The sequence below is a fragment of the Arachis stenosperma genome, chromosome 5, assembly GCF_014773155.1.
Source record: "Arachis stenosperma cultivar V10309 chromosome 5, arast.V10309.gnm1.PFL2, whole genome shotgun sequence".
Lineage (NCBI taxonomy): Eukaryota > Viridiplantae > Streptophyta > Magnoliopsida > Fabales > Fabaceae > Arachis > Arachis stenosperma.
The window spans coordinates 47,528,640-47,547,153 of NC_080381.1; the positions used below are offsets into that span (position 1 = coordinate 47,528,640).

The following is an 18,514-nucleotide window of genomic DNA, read 5'->3' on the forward strand; positions in this document are numbered from 1 at the left end:
CTGGTTATTTGCAACCATCTCAATGAGTTCATAGGCATCTACAGGGGTTTTGAGATAAAGAGAACCACCAGCAAAATGGTCCAATGACATCTTAGACAATTCAGACAGACCATCATAGAATATATATATATATATATATATATATATATATATATATATATATATGTATATATATATATATATATATGTATATATATATGATGCTCCATTCTGGAAGCATGTCAAAAGGACACCTTTTGGTTAATTGCTTGTATCTTTCCCAAGCTTCATAGAGGGATTCACCTGCCTTCTGTTTGAAGGTTTGGACTTCCACTCTAAGCTTGCTCATCTTTTGAGGTGGAAAGAATTTGTCAAGAAAGCATTGACCAACTTGTCCAAAGAGTTCAGGCTTTCTCTAGGTTGTGAGTCTAACCATATTCTAGCTCTGTCTCTTACAGCAAAGGGGAAAAGCATAAGTTTGTAGACCTCAGAATCAACCCAATTGGTCTTAACAGTATCACAGATTTGCAAGAATTTAGCTAAGAACTGATGAGGATCTTCCGATGAAAATCCATGAAACTTACAATTTTGCTGCATTAGAGAAACTAATTGAGGCTTAAGCTCAAAGTTGTTTACTCTAATGGCAGGAATTGAGATGCTTCTTCCATAGAAGTTGGAAGTTGGTGCAGTATAGTCACCAAACATCTTCCTTGCATCTCTTACAATATTGTTGGGTTCGGCTGCCATGTCTACTTCTTTTTCAAAATTCTCTGAAAGGTCCTGGTGCACGAAATTGTGATCATCAACAATGGCGCTAAAAACTTGGTAGCGCTCTCAAACGTGAATCACACTTAGTCACAACTCTGCACAACTAACCAGCAAGTGCACTGGGTCGTCCAAGTAATACCTTACGTGAGTAAGGGTCGATCCCATGGAGATTGTTGGTATGAAGCAAGCTATGGTCATCTTGTAGATCTCAGTTAGGCGGATAATAAATGTTATGGAGTTTTCGAATATTAAATAAATAAACAGAAAATAAAGATAGAGTTACTCATGTAATTCAATGGTGGGAATTTCAGATAAGTGCGTGGAGGTGCTTGTCCCTGTTGGATCTCTGCTTTCCTACTGTCTTCCTTCAATCCTTCTTATTCCTTTCCATGGCAAGCTGTATGTAGAGCATCACCGTTGTCAATGGCTACATCCCATCCTCTCAGTGAAAAAGGTCCAGATGCTCTGTCACGGCACGGCTAATCATCTGTCGGTTCTCGATCATGTTGGAATAGAATCCCTTGATTCTTTTGCGTTTGTGATCACCCCCAACAATCGTGAGTTTGAAGCTCGTCACAGTCATTCAATCCTAGAATCCTACTCGGAATACCACATAAAAGGTTTAGACTTTCTGGATTCTCATGAATGCCGCCATCAATCTAGCTTATACCACGAAGATTCTAATTAAGGAATCTAAGAGATATGCGCCCGGTCTGAGGTAGAAGGGAAGTGGTTGTCAGTCACGGGTTCATAAGTGAGAATAATGATGAGTGTCACGGATCATCACATTTATCATGTTGAAGTGCAACGAATATCTTAGAATAAGAACAAGCGGAATTGAATAGAAAATAGTAGTAATTGCATTAAAACTTGAGGTACAGCAGAGCTCCACACCCTTAATCTATGGTGTGTAGAAACCCCACCGTTGAAAATACATAAGTGATGAAAGGTCCAGGCATGGCCGAATGGCCAGCCCCCAAACGTGATCATTTGGAGTTCTGTAGCTCCAGAAAATCCATTTTCGAGTGCACGGAGGTCAGAATCCAACAGCATCAGCAGTCCTTTGTCAGCCTTTTATCAGAGTTTTGCTCAGGTCCCTCAATTTCAGCCAGAAATTACCTGAAATCACAGAAAAACACAAAAGCTCATAGTGAAGTCCAGAAATGTGAATTTAGCATAAAAACTAATGAAAACATCCCTAAAAGTAGCTAGATTACACTGAAAACTATCTAAAAACAAGGCCAAAAAGCGTATAAATTATCCGCTCATCACAACACCAAACTTAAATTGTTGCTTGTCTCCAAGCAACTGAAAATTAATTAGGATAAAAAGAAGAGAATATACTATAAATCCCAAAATATCAATGAATATTAATTCTAATTAGATGAGCGGGACTTGTAGCTTTTTGCCTCTGAACAGTTTTGGCATCTCACTTTTTCCGTTCAAGTTTAGAATGATTGGCATCTATAGGAACTTAGAATTTCAGATAGTGTTATTGATTCTTGAACACAGCTACTTTTATGAGTCTTGGCCGTGGCCCTAAGCACTTTGTTTTCCAGTATTACCACCGGATACATAAATGCCACAGACACATGACTGGGTGAACCTTTTCAGATTGTGACTCAGCTTTGCTAAAGTCCCCAGTTAGAGGTGTCCAGAGCTCTTAAGCACACTCTTTTTGCTTTGGATCACGACATTAACCACTCAGTCTCAAGCTTTTTCACTTGGACCTGCATGCCAGAAGCACATGGTTAGGGACAGCTTGATTTAGCCGCTTAGGCCTGGATTTTATTTCCTTGGGACCTCCTATCCATTGATGCTTGGTGCACGAAATTGCAATCACACTTTTGCAATTCCACACAACTAACCAGCAAGTGCACTGGGTCGTCCAAGTAATACCTTACGTGAGTAAGGGTCGATCCCACGGAGATTGTCGGCTTGAAGCAAGCTACGGTTATCTTGTAACTCTTAGTCAGGATATCAATAATTATCAGGGTTGATTGTGAAAAGTAAAAGAACATGAAATAAGTACTTGTTTTGCAGTAATGGAGAACAGGTTGAGGTTTTGGAGATGCTCTATCTTCTGAATCTCTACTTTTCTACTGTCTTCTTCTTCATGCACGCAAGGCTTCTTCCATGGCAAGCTGTATGTAGGGTTTCACCGTTGTCAATGGCTACCTCCCATCCTCTTAGTGAAAATGTTCAACGCGCTCTGTCACAGCACGGCTAATCATCTGTCGGTTCTCAATCAGGTTGGAATAGAATCCAGTGATTCTTTTGCGTCTGTCACTAATGCCCAGCCTTCAGGAGTTTGAAGCTCGTCACAGTCATTCAATCCTTGAATCCTACTCAGAATACCACAGACAAGATTTAGACCTTCCAGATTCTCTTGAATGCCGCCATCAATTCTAGCTTATACCACGAAAATTCTGATTAAGGAATCCAAGAGATATCTACTCAATCTAAGGTAGAATGGAGGTGGTTTTCAGGCACACGTTCATAGGTGAGAATGTTGATGAGTGTCACGGATCATCTCATTCATCAAGTTTAGGAACAAGTGATATCTTAGAATAGAAGCAAGCGTGATTGAATGAAAAACAGTAGTAATTGCATTAATCCATCAAGACACAGCAGAGCTCCTCACCCCCAACCATGGGGTTTAGAGACTCATGCCATAGAAGATACAATAAGAAATGTGTAAAGTGTCATGAGGTAGAGATACAATATCAAAAGGTCCTATTAATAGTGAACTAGTAACCTAGGGTATACAGAAATGAGTAAATGACGTAAAAATCCACTTCCGGGGTCCACTTGGTGTGTGCTTGGGCTGAGCATTGAAGCTTCCAAGTGTAGAGACTTTTTCTGGAGTTAAACGCCAGCTTTTATACCAGTTTGGGCGTTTAACTCCAATTTTTGTGCCAGTTCCGGCGTTTAACGCCGGGATTTCTGAAGCTGATTTGCAACGCTGGTTTGGGCCATCAAATCTCGGAAAAAGTATGGACTATTATACATTGCTGGAAAGCCCAAGATGTCTACTTTATAACGCAATTCAGAGCGCGCCAATTGGGCTTCTGTAGCTCCAGAAATTTCACTTCGGGTGCAGGGAGGTCAGAATCCAACAGCATCTGCAGTCCTTTTCAGCCTCTGAATCAGATTTATGCTCAGGTCCCTCAATTTCAGCCAGAAAGTACCTGAAATCACAGAAAAACACACAAACTCATAGCAAAGCCCAGAAAAGTGAATTTTAACTAAAAACTAATAAAAATGTAATAAAAACTAACTAAAATATGCTAAAAACATACTAAAAAAATGCCAAAAAGCGTATAAATTATCCGCTCATCACAACACCAAACTTAAATTGTTGCTTGTCCCCAAGCAACTGAAAATCAAAATAGAATAAAAAGAAGAGAATATACTATAGACTCCAAAATATCAAAGAAACTTGGCTCCAATTAGATGAGCAGGACTAGTAGCTTTTTGCTTCTTAATAGTTTTGGCATCTCACTTTATCCTTTGAAGTTTAGAATGATTGGCATCTATAGGAACTCAGAACTCAGATAGTGTTATTGATTCTCCTAGTTAAGTATGATGATTCTTGAACATAGCTACTTTATGAGTCTTAGCTGTGGCCCAAAGCACTCTGTTTTCCAGTATTACCACCGGATACATACATGCCACAGACACATGACTGGGTGAACCTTTTCAGATTGTGACTCAGCTTTGCTAGAGTCCCCAATCAGAGGTGTCCAGGGTTCTTAAGCACACTCTTTTGCTTTGGATCACAACTTTATAAGCATTTTTTTCACTGCTTTTTCTTGCCTCAAGAATCAATTTGATGATTTTTCAGATCCTCAATAACATTTCTCCTTTTCCATCATTCTTTTAAGAGCCAACAATTTTAGCATTCTTAAAACAACAACTTCAAAAGACATATGCACTGTTCAAGCATTCATTAAGAAAACAAAAAGTATTGTCACCACATCAAACTAATTCATCTAGTTTCAAAGATGAATTCGAAATCCTGTACTTCTTGTTCTTTTGTGATTAAAGCATTTTTCATTTAAGAGAGGTGATGGATTAATAGAACATTCATAGCTTTAAGACATGAACCTTAAATTTTATTAATCATGAATTAAGAACAAGACTCAAAAATAGATATAAGATAAGACTAATAGTAATAGAAAATAAAAATTTAAATAGACTCCTAATGATAGAGGTTATCACAGAGTTAGGACTCAACAACCATGATTTTGAAAAGTGGATGCTCCCTCAACTTGTGGGGTATTTGACTCTTCAAGGAAGAGCTTTTGGCGCTTTAACTCCTGTAGCTCACGCCCCTACTTCTCTTGTTCCTTCAGCAATTTGCAGAGCATGCAGTTTTGATTCTGCTGTTCTTCCTTAATTTGTTCCATAGCTTCTTGCAACTTGGCAACAGATGCTTCTAGATGAGTCCAGTAGTCAATTTCAGGAAGTTCAGGGAGGAACTCCTGCGCCCTCCTTTTGATAGAGTTATCTTGCATTTGTCCTTCCATTGACTTCTTGGTGATTGGGTGCTCAATTGGGATGAATTCATCTACTCCCATCCTCACCCCAGCATCTTTACATAGCAAAGAGATTAAGCTTGGGTAAGCCAGTTTGGCTTCAGTGGAGTTCTTGTTTGCAATTGTGTAAATCTCACAAGCAATCAGATGATGAATCTCCACTTCTTTTCCCAGCATAATACAATGAATTATCACTGCTCTCTTGATAGTAACCTCAGAATGGTTACTAGTGGGCAAGATAGAACGCCCTATGAAGTCCAACCAGCCTCTTGCAACTGGTTTGAGATCTCCCCTCTTGAGTTGGTTTGGGACACCTTTTGAATTGGTCATCCACTTGGTTCCAGGGAGGCATATGTCCTCTAGAACTTGATCCAACCCCTTATCTACTCTCACCATTCTCCTATTAAAGGATTCAGGATCATCTTGTAGTTGAGGTAATTTGAAGACCTCTCTTATTTTGTCCAGATGGAAGTAAATAATTCTCCCTCTGACCATGGTTCTGTAGGTATGAAAAGTGGTTCCAGTCATTCTCTGCTTATCTATCAGCCACAGATTTGAGTAGAATTCCTGAACCATATTTCTCCCAACCTTTGTCTCAGGGTTGGTTAGAACTTCCCATCCTCTATTTCGTATTTGCTCTTGGATCTCTGGATATTCATCTTCTTTCAGATCAAATTTAACTTCCGGGATCACTGACCTTAGACCCATTATTTTGGGGTAATGGTCTGCATGTTCTTTGGTTAAGAACTTCTCTTGACTCCAAAGGTCTTTTGGAGCATTCTCTTTCTTGCCTCTTGAATTGGTTTGTTTTCCTTTGGGAGCCATGATCTTGATGAGCCTTAACTTAGTGATCACAGAAAAACACACCAAACTTAGAGGTTTGCTTGTCCTCAAGCAAAAGAAAGGAAAGAGGAGAGGGAGAAGAAGAGAAAATTTGAATGGTGGGCAATAGGGGTGTGGCCGAACATATATTTATAAGGAAGGGGGAGAGAGTTCGAAAATTTTGAAGGAGATTTGAGAAGATATGGAAAGAAATTGAGAGATATTTCAGTTTTTTTGAAGAAGATTTGGAAATGATTTGAAAGAGATTTGAAGAATGATTTTAAATTTTGAAAATTTGAAGGTGAATGATGAAAGTTTGAAATGTATTTATGTAGAAAATTATGGATCAAAACAGGAAAGTTTGAAATATTTTGAAGTGGAAAGCAAAATCTCTGTCTCCCACCTTTCTGGCGTTTTGCTAAACACCCAGAAACCCCTTCATCACTGGGCGTTTTGCTAAACACCCAGGATGCTGCACTCCTGGCGTTAAACGCCCAGAATGGTGCCCATTCTGGCATTTAACGCCCAGAATGGTGCCCATTCTGGCGTTTAACGCCCAAAATGGCACCTTTACTGGCGTTAAACGCCCAGAATGGTACCTTTACTGGCGTTTAACGCCCAAAGTACCCCTTACTGGCATTTTTTCGCCAGCAAGCTCCTTTTCTCTGCTTTTTGCACTGAATCCTTCTGTAACTCTGTGAATTCCTTTAATTTTGATCATTGTCCTTTGAGAATATGTATCAAACTTTGATTAAACAAAACAGATAACCTGCTAATGACTAGGTTGCCTCCCAGCAAGCGCTTCTTTATTGTCTTTAGCTGGACCTTCACTGAGAATCATTCAAGTCTCAGTTTTGAGCATTCTTGCTCAAAATTGCTTTCAAGATAATGCTTGATCCTCTGTCCATTAACAATGAACTTTTTGTCAGAATCAGTATCCTGAAGCTCAACATATCCATACGGTGACACTCCTGTAATCACATACGGACCCCTCCACCGGGATTTAAGTTTTCCTAGGAACAGTCTGAGCCTAGAGTTGAAGAGCAGAACTTTTTGTCCTGGCTCAAAGACTCTGGATGACAACTTCTTGTCATGCCATTTCTTTGCCTTTTCCTTATAAATTTTTGCATTTTCAAAGGCACTGAGTCTAAATTCATCTAGCTCATTTAGCTGGAGTAATCTTTTTTCACCAGCTAACTTAGCATCCAGGTTTAGGAATCTGGTTGCCCAGTAGGCTTTATGTTCTAGTTCCACGAGCAGATGACAGGCCTTGCCATACACAAGTTGGTATGGAGAGGTTCCTATCAGAGTCTTGAATGCTGTTCTGTATGCCCACAGAGCATCATCCAAGCTCTTCGCCCAATCCTTTCTACGGGTAATTACAGTCCGTTCTAGGATTCTTTTTAGCTCTCTGTTAGAGACTTCAGCTTGCCCATTTGTCTGTGGATGATACGGAGTTGCTACTTTGTGGCTAATTCCATATCGGACCATAGCAGAGTACAACTGTTTGTTGCAGAAATGAGTGCCTCTATCACTGATTAGGACTCTGGGAACACCAAATCTGCTGAAGATGTGTTTCTAGAGGAATTTCAGCACGGTCTTAGTATCATTAGTAGGTGTAGCAATTGCTTCTACCCGTTTAGATACATAGTCCATTGCCACCAAAATGTAAGTGTTTGAGTATGATGGTGGGAACGGACCCATGAAGTCAATACCCCATACATCAAACAATTCAATCTCTAAGATCCCTTGTTGAGGCATGGCGTATCCATGAGGCAAGTTACCAGCTCTTTGGCAACTGTCACAGTTACGCACAAACTCTCGGGCATCTCTATAGAGAGTAGGCCAGTAGAAGCCACATTGGAGGACCTTAGTGGCTGTTCGCTCACTTCCAAAATGTCCCCCATACTGTGATCCATGGCAGTGCCATAGGATCCTTTGTGCTTCCTCTCTGGGCACACATCTGCGGATCATTCCGTCTGCACATCTCTTGAAGAGATATGGCACATCCCATAGGTAGTACTTGGCATCTGAAATTAATTTCTTTCTTTGCACCCTGCTGTACTCCTGGGGTATGAACCTCACAGCTTTGTAATTTGCAATATCTGCAAACCATGGAGCTTCCTGAATGGCAAAAAGTTGCTCATCTGGGAAGGTTTCAGAGATCTCAGTAGAAGGGAGGGACGCCCCAACTACTGGTTCTATTCGGGACAAATGATCAGCTACTTGGTTCTCTGTCCCTTTTCTGTCTCTTATTTCTATATCAAACTCTTGCAGAAGCAGCACCCATCTTATGAGCCTGGGTTTTGAATCCTGCTTTGTGAGTAAGTACTTAAGAGCAGCATGGTCAGTGTACACAATCACCTTTGATCCCACTAGATAGGATCTAAACTTGTCAATGGCATAGACCACTGCAAGTAACTCTTTTTCTGTGGTTGTGTAATTCTTCTGTGCATCATTTAGAACATGGCTGGCATAATAAATAACGTGCAGAAGCTTGTTATGCCTCTGTCCCAACACTGCACCAATGGCATGGTCACTGGCATCACACATTAGTTCAAATGGCAATGTCCAGTCTGGTGCAGAGATGACTGGTGCTGTGACCAGCTTGGTTTTCAGGGTCTCAAATGCCTGTAGACACTGTGTGTCAAACACAAATGGTGTGTCAGCAGCTAGCAGGTTGCTCAGAGGTTTTGCAATTTTCGAAAAATCCTTCATAAACCTTCTGTAGAATCCTGCATGCCCCAGAAAGCTTCTGATTGCCTTAACATTGGCAGGTGGTGGTAATTTTTCAATTACCTCTACCTTTGCCTTATCCACCTCTATTCCCTTGCTTGAAATTTTGTGCCCAAGGACAATTTCTTCAGTCACCATAAAGTGACATTTCTCCCAGTTTAAAACCAGGTTAGTCTCTTGGCACCTTTTCAGGACAAGTGGTAGGTGGTTAAGACAGGAGCTGAATGAGTCTCCATATACTGAGAAGTCATCCATGAAGACTTCCAGGAATTTCTCCACCATATCAGAGAAGATGGATAGCATGCATCTCTGAAAAGTTGCAGGAGCATTACACAGACCAAAAGGCATTCTCCTGTAAGCAAACACGCCAGAAGGGCAAGTGAATGCTGTTTTCTCTTGGTCCTGAGTATCTACTGCAATTTGGTTGTAACCTGAATAGCCATCCAAAAAGCAGTAATAATCATGGCCAGCTAGTCTTTCTAGCATTTGGTCTATGAATGGTAAAGGAAAATGATCCTTTCTGGTGGCTGTATTGAGCCTTCTGTAGTCAATACACATACGCCACCCTGTAACTGTTCTTGTAGGAACCAGTTCATTTTTTTCATTATGAACCACTGTCATGCCTCCCTTCTAGGGGACAACTTGGACAGGGCTCACCCAGGGGCTATCAGAAATAGGATAAATAATCCCAGCTTCTAGTAATTTAGTGACCTCTTTCGGCACCACCTCCTTCATGGCCGGATTTAGCCGCCTTTGTGGTTGAACCACTGGTTTGGCATTATCCTCCAATAGGATCTTGTGCATGCATCTTGCTGGACTAATGCCCTTAAGATCACTTATGGACCACCCAAGAGCTGTCTTGTGTGTCCTTAGCACTTCAATCAGTGCTTCCTCTTCCTGTGGATTTAAAGCGGAGCTTATGATTACTGGAAAAGTGTCACCCTCTCCCAGAAATGCATACTTCAGGGATGGTGGTAGTGGTTTGAGCTCAGGTTTGGGAGGCTTATCCTCTTCCTGAGGAATTTTCAAAAATTCTTTTGTTTCCTCTGGTTCTTCCTGATCAGGCTGAACATCCTTGAAGATGTCCTCTAGCTCTGATTCTAGACTTTCAGTCATATTGATCTCTTCCACCAAAGAGTCAATAATGTCAGCGCTCATGCAGTCATTTGGTGTGTCTGGATGCTGCATAGCTTTTACAGCATTCAACTTGAACTCATCCTTATTGACTCTCAGGGTTACTTCCCCTTTTTGTACATCAATAAGAGTTCGTCCAGTTGCTAGAAAAGGTCTTCCTAGAATGAGAGTTGCACTCTTGTGCTCCTCCATTTCCAGCACTACAAAGTCAGTTGGAAAGGCGAATGGCCCAACCTTGACAATCATGTCCTCAATTATGCCTGATGGATATTTAATGGAGCCATCAGCAAGTTGGAGACATATCCGGGTTGGTTTAACTTCTTCAGTCAACCCAAGCTTTCTGATAGTGGATGCAGGTATTAGATTGATACTTGCTCCAAGGTCACACAGGGCTGTCTTGGTGCAAGCACCTTCTAATGTGCATGGTATCATAAAGCTTCCTGGATCTTGAAGCTTTTCTTGTAAGCTTTTCAGAATGATTGCACTGCATTCTTCAGTGAGAAACACTTTTTCAGTTTCTCTCTAATCCTTCTTATGACTTAAGATCTCTTTCATGAACTTAGCATAAGAAGGTATTTGCTCAAGTGCCTCTGCAAACGGAATCTTTATTTCAAGAGTCCTTAGATAGTCTGCAAAGCGGGAAATTGCTTATCCTGTTCCGCTTGGCGGAGTTTCTGGGGATAAGGCATTTTGGCTTTATATTCTTCAACCTTAGTTGCTGCAGGTTTATTCCTTATAGAGGTGGTTGGAGAAGCCTTTTTAGAGGGGTTACTACCAGCACTCTCAGGTGTCTGTTTCCCCATTGGCGTTTGAACGCCAGGATTGGGTGAAGAATGGGCGTTTAACGCCAACTTTTTCCCCTTTTCTGGCGTTTGAACGCCAGAACTGGGCAGGGAATGGGCATTTAACGCCAGCTTTTCCCCCCCCCCCTTTCTAGTGTTTGAACGCCAAGAGTATTCCTCTCTGGGCTCTTACTGTCCTCAGAGGGATTTTGGACAGTGGTTTGGTTATCCTCTGTCAATTTTTCCTTTATTGGCTTTTTGCTACTTTGAGCAGTGTTATTCAATGTCTTCCCACCCTTCAATTGTACTGCTTGGCATTCTTCTGTTATCTGTTTAGATAACTGCTATTTTTCCTGATTCAACTATGATTCTATGTTCTTTTTAGCAATTTTAGTTTCTTGGAGCATCTCTTTAAATTCTGCTAACTGTTTTGTCATCAGGTGTAATTGCTTATTAAGCTCAACCATCTGTTCTTGAGGATTAGGATCAGTGGCTACTGCCATAACTTCTTCTTTTGTAGAGGACTCATTGCTAGAGTACAAATGTTGATTTCTAGCAACAATATCTATAAGCTCTTGAATCAGATTGTCAATAACATTCTCTTTGTTCATCCTTCTTTCAAGAGCCAATAATTTTAAAATTCATAAACAACAAGATCAAAATTATGCACTGTTCAAGTATTCATTCAGAAAACAAAAAGTATTGTCACCACATCAATATAATTAAACTAAATTCAAGGATAATTTCGAAATTCATGTACTTCTTGTTCTTTTGAGTTAGAAACATTTTTCATTTAAGAGAGGTGAAGGATTTATGGAATTATTTATAACCTTAAGACATAGTTACTCAATACTAATGATCATGAGGTAGAGACACAAAACATAAACATACATATAGCATAAAAATAAAAAAACAGAGATAAGAACAAGGAAGTTAAGGAATGAGTCCACCTTAGTGAAGGTGGCACCTTTTTGAAGGACTAATGGTGCTGCTTGAGCTCCTTTATGTCTCTTCCTTGCCTCTGTTGCTTGATCCCTAATGATTTTGGTGCTCTTATCCTTAGTTGCTCCCAATAGTTGTGTGGAGGAAAATGTATCCCCTGAGGTATCTTAGGGATTTCTTGATGAGAAAATTCCTCATGCTCTCTTGATGTGCAGTCAAATGCTCTATTACTGAACTATGGATCCTTGAGATGAATCTCTCCATCTCCCATGACTCAGAGGTGGAAGCAATTGTCTTCCCTTTTTCTTCTTTTTTTTTTTTTGAGGTTTCTCTGGCCTTAGGTGCCATTAATGGTTATGGAAAAGCAAAAAGCTATGCTTTTACCACACCAAACTTAGAATGTTGCTCGCCCTCGAGCAAAAGAAGAAAGAATAGAAGAAGGAGAAGAAGATATGGGGGAGAGGGAGAGATGTTTGTGTTTCGGCCATGTAGGGTGGGTTTTGGTGTTAAGGATGGATGTGAGTGGTGAAGGGGGTAATTGGGAAGAGAGATTGAGGTGATTGGTGAAGGGTTTTGGGGAAGAGTGTTTATTGGAAATAGAGGATGAATGTTGGGAAGAGGGGAGAATATGGTAGGTGGGGATCCTGTGGGGTCCATAGATCCTGAGATGATCTTGTGGGGTCCACAGATCCTGAGGTGTCAAGGATTTACATCCCTGCACCAATTAGGCATGTACAATACCTTTGCATGCAAGTCTGGCATTTAAACACCGAGGTGATGCATGTTCTGGGCGTTCAATGCCCAGCTGCAGTATGTTTCTGGCGTTGAACGCCAGTTCCATGCTTGTTTCTAGCGTTTAGTGCCAGCTCTCCTCAGGGTATATTCCTGGCATTTAAATGCCAGGATGCTGCTTGTTTCTGGCGTTCAACACCAGATCCATGCTCTGTTCTGGCGTTGAATGCCAGCCAGATGCTCCTTACTGGCGTTTAAACGCCAGTAAGTCCTTCCTCCAGGGTGTGATTTTTCTTCTGCTATTTTTGATTCTGTTTTTAATTTTAATATTTTTTTTGTGACTCCATATGATCATGAACCTAAGAAAACATAAAAGAACAATGAAAATAAAATAAAATTAGATAAATAAAAATTGGGTTGCCTCCCAATAGGCGCTTCTTTAATGTCAATAGCTTGACAGTGGGCTCTTATGGAGCCTCACAGCTGATCAGGTCAATGTTTTAGACTCCCAACACCAAACTTAGAGTTTGAATGTGGGGATTCAACACCAACTTAGAGTTTGGCTGTGGCCTCTCAACACCAAACTTAGAGTTTGATTGTGGGGGCTTTGTTTGACTCTGTACTGAGAGAAGCTTTTCATGCTTCCTCTCTATTGTTAAAGAAGAAGATCCTTGAGCCTTAAACACAAGGTAGTCCCCATTTAATTGAAGGACTAATTCTCCTCTGTTAACATCTATCACAGCTCCTGCTGTGGCTAGGAGAGGTCTTTCAAGGATGATGCATTCATCCTCCTCCTTCCTAGTGTCTAAGATTATGAAATCAGCAGGGATGTAAAGGCCTTTAACCTTTACCAACACGTCCTCTACCAATCCATAAGCTTGTCTTACTGACTTGTCTGCCATTTGTAATGAGAATAAGGCATTATGTACCTCAATGATCCCCAGCTTCTCCATTACAGAGAGTGGCATAAGATTTATGCCTAACCCTAGGTCACAGAGTTTTCACAAAGGTCATGGTGCCTATGGTACAGGGTATTACAAATTTGCCAGGATCTTGTCTCTTTTGAGGTAAAGTTTACTGAACCCAGGTATCTAGTTCACTAATGAGCAAGGGAGGTTCACCTTCCCAAGTCTCATTACCAAAAATCTTGGTATTCAGCTTCATGATAGCTCCTAGATATTGAGCAACTTGCTCTCTAGTTACATCTTCATCCTCTTCAGAGGAAGAATAGTCTTTAGAGCTCATAAATGGCAGAAGGAGGTTTAATGAAATCTCTATGGTCTCTATGTGAGCCTCAGATTCCTTTATGTCCTTAATAGGGAACTCCTTCTTGGTTGGGAGACATCCTATGAAGTCTTCCTCATTGGGATTCACGTCCTCCCCTTCCTCCTTGCATTCGGCCATATTGTCTATATCAATGGCCTTGCACTCTCTTTTTGGATTTTCTTCAGTATTGCTTAGGAGAGTACTAGGAGGAGTTTTAGTGATTTTCTTACTCAGCTGGCCCACTTGTGCCTCCAGATTTCTGATGGAGGACCTTGTTTCACTCATGAAACTTAAAGTGGCCTTAGACAGATCAGAGACTAAATTTGCTAAGTTAGAGGTACTCTGTTCATAATTATCTGTCTGTTACTAAGAAGATGATGGATAAGGCTTGATATTGCTGAGCCTATTTCTTCCACCATTATTAATGCCTTGTTGAAGCTTTTGTTGATCCTTCCATGAGAAATTTGGATGATTTCTCCATGATGAATTATAGGTGTTTCCATAAGGTTCACCCATATAATTTACCTCTGCCATTGCAGGGTTCTTAAGATCATAAGCTTCTTCTTCAGAAGATGCCTCTTTAGTACTGTTAGATGCATTTTGCCATCCATTCAGACTTTGAAAAATTATGTTGACTTACTGAGTCAACATTTTGTTCTGAGCCAATATGGCATTCAGAGCATCAATTTCAAGAACTCCCTTCCTTTGAGGCGTCCCATTATTCACGGAATTCCTCTCAGAAGTGTACATGAACTGGTTATGTGCAACCATGTCAATAAATTCTTGAGCCTCTGCAGGCATTTTCTTTAGGTGAATGGATCCACCTGCAGAACGGTCCAGTGACATCTTAGAGAACTCAGATAGACCATAATAGAATATATCTATCATGGTCCATTCTGAAAATATGTCAGAAGGACATCTTTTGGTCATCTGCTTGTATCTTTCCCAAGCTTCATAGAGGGATTCACCATCTTTTTGTTTGATGGTCTGAACATCCATTCTAAGCTTGCTCAACTTTTGAGGAGGAAATAACTTAGCCAAGAAGGCCGTGACCAGCTTATCCTAGGAGTCCAGGCTATCTTTAGGTTGAGAGTCCAACCATGCTCTAGCTTTGTCTCTTACAGCAAAAGGGAAAAGCATGAGCCTGTAGACTTCAGGATCTACTCCATTAGTCTTAACAGTCTCACAGATCTGTAAGAACTTAGTTAAGAACTGGTAGGGATCTTCTGATGGGAGTCCATGAAACTTACAGTTTTGTTGCATTAGAGCAACTAATTAATGTTTCAGCTCAAAATTGTTTGCTCCAATGGCAGGAATTGAGATGCTTCTTCCATCAAACTTGGAAGTAGGTGCAGTATAATTACCAAGCATCCTTCTTGCATTATTGTTATTGGGTTCGGCTGCCATCTCCTTTTCTTGTTCGAAAATTTCAGCAAGGTTGTCTCTGAATTGTTGTAATTTAGCTTCTCTTAGTTTCCTCTTCAGAGTCCTTTCAGGTTCTGGATCAGCTTCAACAAGAATGCCTTTTTTCTTGTTCCTGCTCATATGAAAGAGAAGAGAACAGAAAAAGAAGAGGAATCCTCTATGTCACAGAAAAGAGGTTCCTTATTGTTAGTAGAAGAAGAAAGGAAATAAAGAAAGGAGAATCCAAACACAAGGGTGAGGATAGGGGCAGTGATTTGAGATGAAGAGAAGTGTTAGTAAATGAATGAATAAATAGAATAAGATGAGAGATAGAAGTTTTCAAAAATAATTTTGAAAAGGAGTTAATGATTTTCGAAAATTAAGATAAGAAATAAAATTAAAATTAAAATTTAAAACAATTAATTAATTAAAAAGAATTTTTGAAAAAGAGGGAGGTATTTTCGAAAATTAGAGGGAGAAAAGTTGTTAGGTGGTTTTGAAAAAGATAAGAAATAAACAAAAAGTCAAATAGTTAGTTTAAAAAAATCAAATTTGAAAAGATAAGAAGATAAGAAGATAAGAAGTTAGAAAAGATATTTAAAATCAAATTTTTGAAAAAAAAAGATAACATTTTAAAAAAGATATGATATAAAAGATAAGATAAAAAGATATGTTTTAAAAAGATATGGTTGGAAAAGATTTAAAGTTTTAAAATTAAAATTAATTACTTGACTAACAAGAAACTAAAAAATATGATTCTAAAATTTAAAGATTGAACCTTTCTTAACAAGAAAGTAACAAACTTCAAATTTTTGAATCAATCATATTAATTGTTAGCATAATTTTCGAAAATAAAGATAGAATTAAGAAAAAGATTTTTGAAAAATAATTTAAAAAAATAAATTTCGAAAATTAATAAAAAAATGAAAAAGATTTGATTTTTGAAAAAGTTTTGAAAAGATAAGATTTTTTTTTTAAATTTGAAAATTTGACTTAACTTACAAGAAACAACTAATTTTAAAAATTTTTGACTAAGTCAACCCAAATTTTCGAAATTTTGAGAGAGAAAAAGGAAAAAAATATTTTTTTATTTTTGAAATTTTAATTATGAGAGAGAAAAATATAAAAAAAATGACTCACAACATGAAAATTATGAATCAAAACACATAATGCATGCAAGAACACTATGAATGTCAAGATGAACACCAAGAACACTTTGAAGATCATGATGAACATCAAGAACATATTTTTGAAAAATTTTTATGCAAAGAAAACATGCAAGACACCAAACTTAGAAATCTTTAATGCTTAGACACTATGAATGCAAAGATGCACATGAAAAACAATAAAAACTACAAAACAAGAAAACATCAAGATCAAACAAGAAGACTTACCAAGAACAACTTGAAGATCGTGAAGAACACTATGAATGCATGAATTTTCGAAAATTGCAAGAGCAAAATGAATATGCAATTGACACCAAATTTAAAACATGACACAAGACTCAAACAAGAAACAAAGAAATATTTTTTATTTTTATAATTTTATATATATATATATATATATATATATATATATATTAGATTTTACTTTGTATTTTTTGAAAAACATATAGGAAAAAGAAAATAAGAAATTCAAAAATTTTAAGAAGAATTCCAAGAATCTTTCAATGTTTAGCCTAAAGCTCCGATCCAGGAATTGGACATGGCTTAATAGCCAACCAAGCTTTAGCATACATAGTTCAAGCATGTAAAGAGGAAGCCTCAGTTCAAAAGAAATTGGATATGGCTTTACAGCCAGCTTGGATTCAACATGCTTCATGAAACTTTAGAATCCATTCTTAAAAGTTTTGAAGCCATAGAATAATTTATTTTTAATTAAATTTTTTTTCAAAAATAGGGATAAATTTTTTTTGAAAAATTTTTGAAAAATTTTTGAAAATAAAACAAAAACGAAAATTACCTAATCTGAGCAACAAGATGAACCGTCAGTTGTCCAAACTCGAACAATCCCCGGCAACGGCACCAAAAACTTGGTGTACGAAATTGTGATCATCAACAATGGCGCCAAAAACCTGGTAGCGCTCTCAAACGTGAATCACACTTAGTCACAACTCCGCACAACTAACCAGCAAGTGCACTGGGTCGTCCAAGTAATACCTTACGTGAGTAAGGGTCGATCCCACAGAGATTGTTGGTATGAAGCAAGCTATGGTCATCTTGTAAATCTCAGTTAGGCGGATAATAAATGTTATGGAGTTTTTGAATATTAAATAAATAAACAGAAAATAAAGATAGAGCTACTCATGTAATTCAATGGTGGGAATTTCAGATAAGTGCGTAGAGGTGCTTGTCCCTGTTGGATCTCTACTTTCCTACTGTCTTCCTTCAATCCTTCTTATTCCTTTCCATGGCAAGCTGTATGTAGGGCATCACCGTTGTCAATGGCTACATCCCATCCTCTCAGTGAAAAAGGTCCAAATGCTCTGTCACGGCACGACTAATCATCTGTCGGTTCTCGATCATGTTGGAATAGAATCCCTTGATTCTTTTGCGTTTGTCATCATGCCCAACAATTGCGAATTTGAAGCTTGTCACAGTCATTCAATCCCAGAATCCTACTCGGAATACCACAGACAAGGTTTAGACTTTCCGGATTCTCATGAATGTCGCCATCAATCTAGCTTATACCACGAAGATTCTGATTAAGGAATCCAAGAGATATGCGCCCAGTCTGAGGTAGAACGGGAGTGGTTGTCAGTCACGCATTCATAGGTGAGAATGATGATGAGTGTCATGGATTATCACATTCATCATGTTGAAGTGCAACGAATATCTTAGAATAAGAACAAGCGGAATTGAATAGAAAATAGTAGTAATTGCATTAAAACTTGAGGTACAGCAGAGCTCCACACCCTTAATCTATGGTGTGTAGAAACTCCACCGTTGAAAATACATAAGTGATGAAGGTCCAGGCATGGCCGAATGGCCAACCCCCAAACGTGATCAATAGTCTCCTAAGATGAATAATAAAATAAAACTGAGACCAAAGATATCTAATACAATAGTAAAATATCCTATTTATACTAGACTAGCTACTAGGGTTTACAGAAATAAGTAATTGATGCAGAAATCCACTTTCGGGGCCCACTTGGTGTGTGCTTGGGCTGAGCTTGAGCTTTACACGAGCTGAGGCTTCTTTTGGAGTTGAACGCCAAGTTGTAACGTTTTTTGGCGTTCAACTCTGGTTCATGAGGTGTTTTTGGCATTTGACTCCAGAATGCAGCATGGAATTGGCGTTGAGCGCCAGTTTAGGTCGTCTAATCTCGAATAAAGTATAAACTATTATATATTGTTGGAAATCTCTAAATGTCTACTTTCCAACGCCATTGAAAGTGCGCCATTTGGA

At 39.0% G+C, this 18,514-nt stretch overlaps 2 non-coding genes across 2 annotated transcripts; both read left to right on the forward strand.

Annotated features, from left to right (window-relative positions):
* Positions 1 to 214: 214 nt before the first annotated feature.
* On the forward strand, positions 215 to 322 carry LOC130984412 (small nucleolar RNA R71). Its single transcript, XR_009088350.1, has one exon. It is a non-coding gene; the product is annotated as a small nucleolar RNA R71 (small nucleolar RNA).
* A 14,284-nt stretch (positions 323 to 14,606) lies between these two features.
* LOC130984389 (small nucleolar RNA R71) lies at positions 14,607 to 14,710 on the forward strand. The gene has a single exon (XR_009088327.1). It is a non-coding gene; the product is annotated as a small nucleolar RNA R71 (small nucleolar RNA).
* The last annotated feature ends 3,804 nt before the right edge of the window (positions 14,711 to 18,514 follow it).